We start from the raw sequence: 9277 nt of genomic DNA, 5'->3' as shown, positions 1-9277 counted from the left end.
ATGTTAGAGCTGTGTTCTTCACAACTAAGAAGCTTATCTTCAGTAGGCAAATTCAGTAGGAAAATTTGAAGTGGGAAACATCCCCTTCCAGTTAAAGTTGTTGTCAAGTGCTTATTCAGCAAAATCTAAGCAAAAGCTGTATGCTAAATGTTAAAGGTGTGCTCAAGGGTTAAGTCAAACTAGTGAAGCTGGAAGTTAATTTTGCTATCATGAAAGTGGTATTCAGGTGAGTGCAAAAAACCACACTGATGTTTGCAGGACTTCAGATGCTTCCTTTGAGCAGTATCACAACCTCTTTTCACTATACTCATCAAATGAAAAACAGTATTTTAACTACAAAAAATCATTCTAGAATTACAAACATAGTATTGAGTGTAGTAACATTTCAGGGTATTTCCATAACATAAGGAGTTAAACATGCTCAAATTATATTACTATGCATTATAACCATTTTTGGAGGTTACTGTAAGGATATTTAATGCTGGACTGTGAGCACAGACATTCATTACATAATAGATTAATGTATTAATCATGTAAGGAAGCATCTATGTAACTTGCTGCTGCTATTTCAAAATAAATATATAAGATAGCTATTTCTGGCCACTAATGATATGATGGTTTTTCATAGCTATTGCACTTTGTGGACTGGATATTTTCCAGAGCAGTTTAATCCAGATTCTGTTATAAATTGTTGCTTTGCATAACCCAAGGGAGGGACAAAAGGAAAATAAAACAAAATAAGAAAGCAGTAATCAATTACTGTTCTCCCCTAAATGCTTGAAGCAGCCTCTAAATTGCAGCAGCCTGAGGTGGAATCCAGAGGTTTTATGTTGCAAGGGAAGATTTTTGGAATTATTTGAGAGGAAGGCCCATTTTCTCTCTGAATATTTCCCAGGTTATTCGTAAAGAGTGCGCTGCACTGGGAGGACTGGCTTACACTCAGGTTTTGCATACTTAGCTGAGAAGCTAATGAAGGTGTCTAGTTCCACTTCACAAACTGGTAAAATAGGGCCATATAGAGGTTAGGATTTAACGATTTGAATGGCATTAAAGGAGCTTAAGATTTTTTTACAAAATCTCACTATTTCTGCATTGCAGTATTTCAGAAAAAAAAAAAAAAGAAATCTACCCGAATTTCACTGCAAGGCATGACCTCTGGATTCAAAGAGCAACATACCAATATAGCAGAATTAATCAGCAAAAGAAATTGCTGCACTATACTTTGTAATTACTAAGGTTTTATGTCTTGCCTGTTGGTATTTCACTAAAAAAACTAAACAGTATTAAATGTGCACACCTGGTAGATGGGAGTTAAGTTTTTAAGGTCTGGTATAGAAAATTCAAGTTAATTTTAATAGCAACCACTTTGATTAGTTTAGTTTCTCAAATGCCTACCTTTTTGCCCTCTTTTAACCTACAAAATTATTTATTAATCCAAGGAATAGGAATGTGGAGTTTTGGAATACTTCTGGAAGAAATGGATTGATGACATTGCAGTACAATTCATCAACATCAGCCAAATCATATTACATTATAATTAATGCATAACAATGCTTTTTTTCCCCTTCCTTTTTGAAAAGGCAACCACGGTTTTGGAGATACTGTGTGATTTAATTAATACAAATTCATGATAAACACTTTAGTCTATAGAAGAGTTGAATACGTTTCTAAAACTGCCTCAGTCCTAACACGTAGATAAATATTTGTTTGAGGTATGTTTTGGTCCAGCAGTTGTTACAATACCACAGTATGCAGTATCTTCTATCTTGCTTTACATTTGAAAGGAATTTTTTTCCACTTTTTTTTTAACTGAAAAAACCTGCAAATGTGGGTGTGTCCCTTCTTCAACTCTTTCCCCTAGTCAAATAACTGTTTAGCTCATGACTGCCATTAAATTGATGTAAAATCTCAAATTACCCGAGGCTTTGTTTCACACTGAAATATGTGATGGTTTGTTATTTCCCATTTGTGAAACAGAACATTTTATGAGGGCCATGCACATAATTTGCTACAGATGAAAAAATCTTTAACTATTAACTATATTACTCTTCATAGACCCTGTTAGATCTGATGTTATCAGTACTGTAATGAGAGCAGAAAAGTTGTGGTTTCTGATAGCACAAATGCAGCTGAGTCTTGTGTTGGTACTTCTCTTAGAACAAAACACTTAATATAACCTTAAAACCTTAATAAACACTTAATATAGCCTTAAAACCTTAATATCTTCTGCAACTAATCTTGTACTTGAGAGACTTAGTACAGCTCAGTAAATCAATGAGACTGGAATGGAGATGTTTCTACAGCACTGCCCATATTCTATCACTTCTGGCTTGCAGGATATTCTAGCTCTGAGGCTGTAAAGGCAACATATTTTCATACAAAAATTAAGACCAAGATGAATGGAATATTATACTGTGTTATTATAAGGAAGAATTTCTATGAGCAGCAGTGCAACCAAAGCGGTGGAGTACTGTTTCTCTGGCTTTGAAAAAGGGGCAAAACCCCATGTGACTGAATGTTGATAAAGCCAGTGTCAGCGTGAAGAGCTGGACAGGGAGAAATATATCCTTGTGACATGATCTTAGAAGATAAAAGGAAAAGCTTTGAAATGAAAATTTGCTTCCTAAAATAATTCTGATGTCTAAAAGTACATGGAAGTGTTGATTCTGTCTCAGTTAAAATATAAGGATATACACTGTGTGCAAGGACAAATATGAAACTTTTTATGGCTATAATTAATTATGTGCTTTCAGCCTTTCATTCTGTCATCAAATTTGTGCTTTCTGTCACTAAAGCCAACACTTAAGCAAGAAGCTGGGACATTAGGTGAAAGAAGAGATTGTGTTTCTAAAGGTCACATACTTAATGACATACATACTGTTTTTATTTTAGGTGATTAGCAAAAAATATGGACTAATTGTTCATATACTTTAATGATACTTCTGATTACAATTTTGTTTGAAAAGTGTGACAATTTCAAAATATAAATCTTTTATTCTCTTCTCAGATTGGTAGAATAATATTTTTCATATAATATAAAGTTAAAAAAAAAGCAAAACAAAATACTATCTGTAAACTAAACATATTTTTCAATGATAAAGCTCAGTATTCATAATGCCACCAGCTATGTTTACAACATTTATTTTCTCCCTATGCCTGTTTGAACTATGCCGAACAAATACCACAAGGTTAAAAATTACTGCCATTAATGGAGAAAAATTCATGGAGCAAACGGTATTTTTTAAAGATGTAGTTAACCAAGGTCAAAAGGTCAAAAGAGGTCAATAATCCTGCTGCATTAGTGTTTGCAATAAAACATTGGCAAGGATTGTTATAAGCCACTTTGTTTCTCTTCACATGTTTTGGGAAAGAGATTATTGTTTACTTCAATGTAGCTAGTAAAGCACAGCTCAAACCAGGAACACAGTTTCTCTCTCACTCTCAATTCCTCTACCCGGAAAAAGTAAGGATTGTGGAGAACTTCCCTACTTTATTCTACAAGGGAACAAACCTGGCTATGAAAAAGCAGACATCCAGCCCATAAAAAAGAAAATTTTATTGTTCAAATACCTCCTCATAATGATGGAGACTCAGCTGTAAGTCTGCTCTGTGATGTAATTTTTTGCCTTGTTTCTCTTACTGGTAATTTTATTCTGGTTTTGATAAACATTTTTATTATAGATACATAGAAATTCAATTTTTTTGAAGCAAAGATTTTAGTTTACATTAACTGGTATTTTCAGATGCAAAAATGTTAGATGTGGAACCCGTTCTAGGCAAAATATATTCCCTGAATTCCCAATGAGAGTGACCTCCTGATGTACAGGATAAAACCCCAGAAAATCGAATGGGATGGATATAGAGGTGTCTTGTGAGGCTTTTTCATGGTTCTGCTTTGTTTGTTTTTTTTTTTTCTGCACTAGGTGTTTGCATATAGACGAGAAACTGAATGGGAGCTAATCCAAGCAGAAGCTTTTTGTTATGCACTGAAAAATTGAGTCTTTCAATCCAATTTATTGCGTTATAAAAACTCAAAGCATTAAGTCTGCTCTAGGTGAAGAATACTCTTTTCCTCCTGCAAACATTGCTATACTCTTTTGTGAGGACACATCTACTAAGGGATGGTAATGTCATGGATTTAACTTCAGTGACAAGTAAAACTGATGGAAAACTACATTCTCTTTTTCAAAGTAGTAGTTTACATGTGAGCCCTTACTGTGGCCTGCCCTGTGCTGCTCAGAGGAGAAGACCAGCTCCAAAGCTTAGTGGAACTTTGAATTTCAGATTTCTTACGGGTACCTACACACAACCACTACTCCTCTCTTTGAGAGGTACCATCTTTTCACCTGCTGTGAATTTTCTCCTCCCACTATTTTTTCCCCAGATCTTAGACTATAAATCCTTTGCTGTTATCAAAGCACACAGCTATGAGTAAAGGTACTTTTGCTACCCTTGTAACCAAGGCTCTCCTTCTTCTCCTGTAACAGAATGAAACATATTTCTGACTGGTGTCTCAAACTGGACTGCTTCTGGACCATGAACTTACTCACTGGGAAAGGTGAGCTCCAGATTTCCTTACCCTGAGCAGAGACAGGGACAGCTGAGGAAGCTGAAGTCCACTATTCAGAGGTCATAACTGGGAGAGAACCATTATACAAAAGGGATTTGCTTATAGCAATTTAACAGCTTAATCCCAGCTGGCAGCTAAGTGCCACATTAAAGTGAACTCATTTCCTCATCCCCAGCATTGAAGGGATAAGGAGGAGAGTCATGGAAGGAAAGAAAATAAAACTTGTGGGTCACAATAAAAACAGGTTAATAGTTAAAACAAAGTAAAAGCAGATAATAATGATAATATTAATGCTGCTGCTACTAATACAACTAAGAATAATTAAAAAAGAGAGGGAGAGAGGGGGATAATGCCCAAGACAGACAAGTGATGCACAATACAATTGCTAAACCACCCAGTGCCAAATGTCCAGCCCATCCTCAAGCAGTGATGGGCAGCACCCATCTAAGTCCCCCACTCTATATTCTGGCATGTTCTATGGTTTGGAATATCCCTTTGGCCAGTCTGGGTCAGCTGTCCTGACCATGCCTCCTCCTGGCTTTTTGTGCTCCTGCTTACTGGCTGTGCATGGGAAACTGGAAAGTCCTGGACTTCATGTAAGCACTGCTCAGCAACAGCTAAAACATCACTGTGTTACTGACATTACTCCCATACTGAATCCAAAACATGGCACTGGCCCAGCTACTAGGAAGAAAATGAGCTCTATCCCAGCCAAAATCAAGACAGCAGTCTGTGGGTATGATCATATAGGCTGTTGAATTTTGTTACAGCAATTAAGTAGTTTTGATATTTTATAATTTAATATTTAAAATGGGATACAAAAATAGCCTTTTGGTCTAAACTGTAGTTGCTAATAGAGGAACAATTTTCTGATCAAGCCAGGCCAGTAGTGAAAGTCATGCCCCTGAATGTTTGGCAACTGCATTTCTGTGTTTACCCAGCTACTGGGCCTCTGAAGTCTATGAGAACCAAAAAGAGGCAAAACTTTTGAAACATTCCCATTTTTCCAGTTCTCATCTTTGTTTTCCCCCCTCTTTTAACGCAGGCAAATTCATTTTTTAACCAATGAATACTAGTAGAGAAGGAAGTAAAACAAATCTGAGCCCTAATTCAGTGAAATTACCATTGTAGTCTTGCTCAGAAAGCTTATAAATGTTGGAATTATGAACATAATTGTTCTCTCTTAAGTTAAATCAGGATGATGATGGATTTCGAGAAGATAGACAAATTAGGCACAAAAAACTAGTTATGATGTTAGATTGAATAATAATAAATATATAAACAATAAATATAAATAATTAATTTATAATTTGTACATGAATAATATGTATTTGTTTAAAGTTTATTGTCTGTAAATAATTTTAAAGGCTACACATATTTTTTTAATCAGTCAATGTTTTGTCAGTCATTGACTTCCATGCTGTGTGGAGAAGGGTCTGTAGCTAGACTTTTAATTAAATGGTAGTGTGCTTACCCCTAGCTCTGAAGCCTTGAAGGGAGGTTCATTTGACAGTATTTTGGCCATCATGCTAATTTATTGCCTGAAAGCTGAAATTTACATACTTAAAAATATTTCAAGTAACAGTATTTACCGTATTACAGGTAATAGACTGTAGTAGTATACTATAAGTCTTACTTACAATTACTTCACAGTCTAAATGCTAATAGAGACACAATTAATCCCTCCTGACACATCTAAACCAGTAATTGCCTAATACCACTCACATGGTGTAGGGTTAATTGAAAGAAGTCTTGATATTCATGACCTGTCAGTTTTACCTCATCAGCTTGACCCAGGTCAGAGATTCTTCCTGACAACTTTTGTTTATCAATAAAGCCTTCATTTATCTAGAAACAGCAGGAGTATATATACATCTATATCAATGTGTGTGTGTACACATGCATACCATAAGGGGTATATATTTGTATTTGTACACAATAACAGCTAAATATGAATATTAAATGTTTGTGTCATTGATTTGTAAATTTTATTTTTCAGTAATATAGGAGTAATGTAAACTGAAAAGTGAAGACTGTCTTTTTTATGTAGCTAAAATATGATACCAAAGCAGATTTTCCAGGTGAAACTAGAGCAAATTTATTGTTGCTTATGTTATCACAAATATTTCTGAGAAAAGAATTTATCTGACATATAGTTTTTTAGTGCTAATATATATTAAACTAAGTCCTCTTTAATGTTAAACAGTTCTTAGTGACTGATGCACCTGTTAGAAGGGTGCAAGATTGAGATACTGCTTGAATTTTATGCTGTGTTGTAAATGGAGGGAAATATGTATTCCATTACATCTCCCAAACTGTATTTCCCTCTGAATATCAGAAAGCACTTTTTTATGGTGAGAGTGACCAAGCATTGGTTCAGGTTGCCTGGGGAGATTGTGAAATTTCCAGCCTTGGAGATATTTAAAAGCTGTCTGCACACAGTCTGCATGAGCAGCTCTAGATAGTCCTACTTGAGCAGGAGGTTTCACCCAGATGACCTCCAGAGGTCCCTTCCAACCCCAAGCATTCTGTGATCCTGCAATAGGTAAGTGGAGTTATGGAAACCACCCTAAGTTCTCTGGCAGGACATGCTCAGTTGCTTTGTAATTAAGATGCATGTCCTGCCTCCATGGCTATGAAAGATGTCCAGGTAGGAAGCTCCAGTACCAGATGCTTGACCAGCCACATCACTTAATTGTTGGTTTATTTCTTACCCTAGGTAGGATCACTCCAACTAGCAAGACCTGGGACAAAGCCCAGAGTTTGAATAAGCTTCCCTTGACAGCACTCTTCAGAGGCAGTGGAGAAAAGAAGGAATGAGGGTGTTCTGTTAAACCACACTGTTTAGGTCCCCCTCTGGCTCACCCTAGCACCCCTCCACATAGCAACTCCAGCTGTCTCACTTATGCCCCAGTCTCATTTTATAGTAAAAACACTCTAGTGGGATAGAACACAATCCTCTCATTATTCCAGAGAGTTTAGGACAAAAACCACTTGATGGTAAGGATGATGCAGGAAGAACAAGTGCTGTGACAGAGTCTCAGCAGCATGGCTGAGTCAGCCTCCCTGTGGTCTGGCCCTGGGAATGGTGGGGGAGCCCAGGTGAGGTGTCCTCCAGTCCCAGTAGCAGCCAGTTACAATCATGCTGTGGATCAAACACTCCTAGTCCATGTGGGGCTTATCTTATCACAGCCATCCAGTCATCTGTTAGCTTACCTACATCTAATTCTGTGTTAATCACACTTTAAAGCTGCAACTGTCAATATAACATTTATAATGCTTCTAAGATGAACCATAATGCACACAGTTATTAGTGCTTTGCCAGTGAAGATTTGCTAGTAGGTTACTCTGCCTTCAGAGAAAAAAAGCAGATACAGCAAACTGACCTGGTAGAGGCCCTCTGCATACTTAACCCTCAGTTCTTTATGTATCACATGCACTGTAATCTTGTTTTCTCTGACATTTTTCAGATGGATTAATCCTTTCATCTGGTGTGATCAAACCTTAACCCTTATTGATTTTATGCTAAGGCAAACCGTGGGCCCCTTAGACTGTAACTTCTGTTCCCTGCCTATTGTTAGTCAATTGTGGTTTCTATTTCCTCAGTGTAAAAGTACATTTTGCTGCTTAATTCACCTACTAAATCTGACTCAAAATGCTGATTTGCATCTGTTTCAACCTATTGGCCTATATGTAGTTATTCTGAATACTAAAGTAAATCACATTGCTGAAGGGATGTAATTTCTTACATCAAAGGGCTAAAAGGCAGACTGTAGTGCCAGTCCTGTCACTGGAGGATGCATCCCCATAAATACTTTGTGAACCAGACAGGAGAAAAAGAGATTGCTCTCGATAATGTAGTGTGTTGTGCCTGTCCATCACTGCCAAAGGGAAAGTATCTTCCAGTTACAGCAAGAGCTGAGATTCTTCTCAACCAGAATAAATTAAAGAGCAAAAGACATTTTGTAGTCCACAGGAACATATAGCAATTGACAAGGCACTAACAAAATATTTATAATCAGGTACAACTGATATAGCCTTCAGTATTCTTTTTCTTTTGTATACAGCAATGCTCCGCAGTTCCCTCTGTTAATTAAGATGAAAAATCTTTAGAGGTAGGTAAAAAAAGTGGCTGGTTTTCTAAAATGCTTATTGGAGATTTTAGGGAAGCAAGTTCTTGTCAACAATATTTATGAAAAATAATTTTATTGAATTGATTTTCTTGAATTACCCAAAATTGTACAACATTTAATCCCATGAGTAGTCCCAGGAAAGTAGTTTGTGCTTCTTAGATATCCTGGTTTTACCTTCTAAAAGGTTTAATTTGGCTGCATATTACATTGGATTTATAGAAATGGGATATTTTGTTACTGATATTTGCTTGATATCTCTAGCAGCTCTGAAAATTTGTCATGGAAAACTCTTCATTTGTCTTCTATTTGTCTTTTGTTTTTCTCTGCAGCTTTCTCTTTTCAGTTCACCTCAGCCCTCCTTTTTTCTCACATGTTTTATCTCCATGGTATTTTTGAACCATGATGCATTAGATATAAAAATTATCTGAAACTGCCAGCCACTGAAATAAAATATCTTATGTATATCAGGATATGGTTTTCTCCTGTTGTTATAGATTTATATATATACTCCCCACCTAGTCAATGAGATGCATGTGTCTCTGGTGTTTGGGTACTTTTTGAACATGTAGTAAAT

Source organism: Taeniopygia guttata, chromosome 1 (assembly GCF_048771995.1).
Source record: "Taeniopygia guttata chromosome 1, bTaeGut7.mat, whole genome shotgun sequence".
Lineage (NCBI taxonomy): Eukaryota > Metazoa > Chordata > Aves > Passeriformes > Estrildidae > Taeniopygia > Taeniopygia guttata.
The sequence above is the reverse complement of the archived record's forward strand: the minus strand, read 5'-3'. Positions refer to the sequence as shown.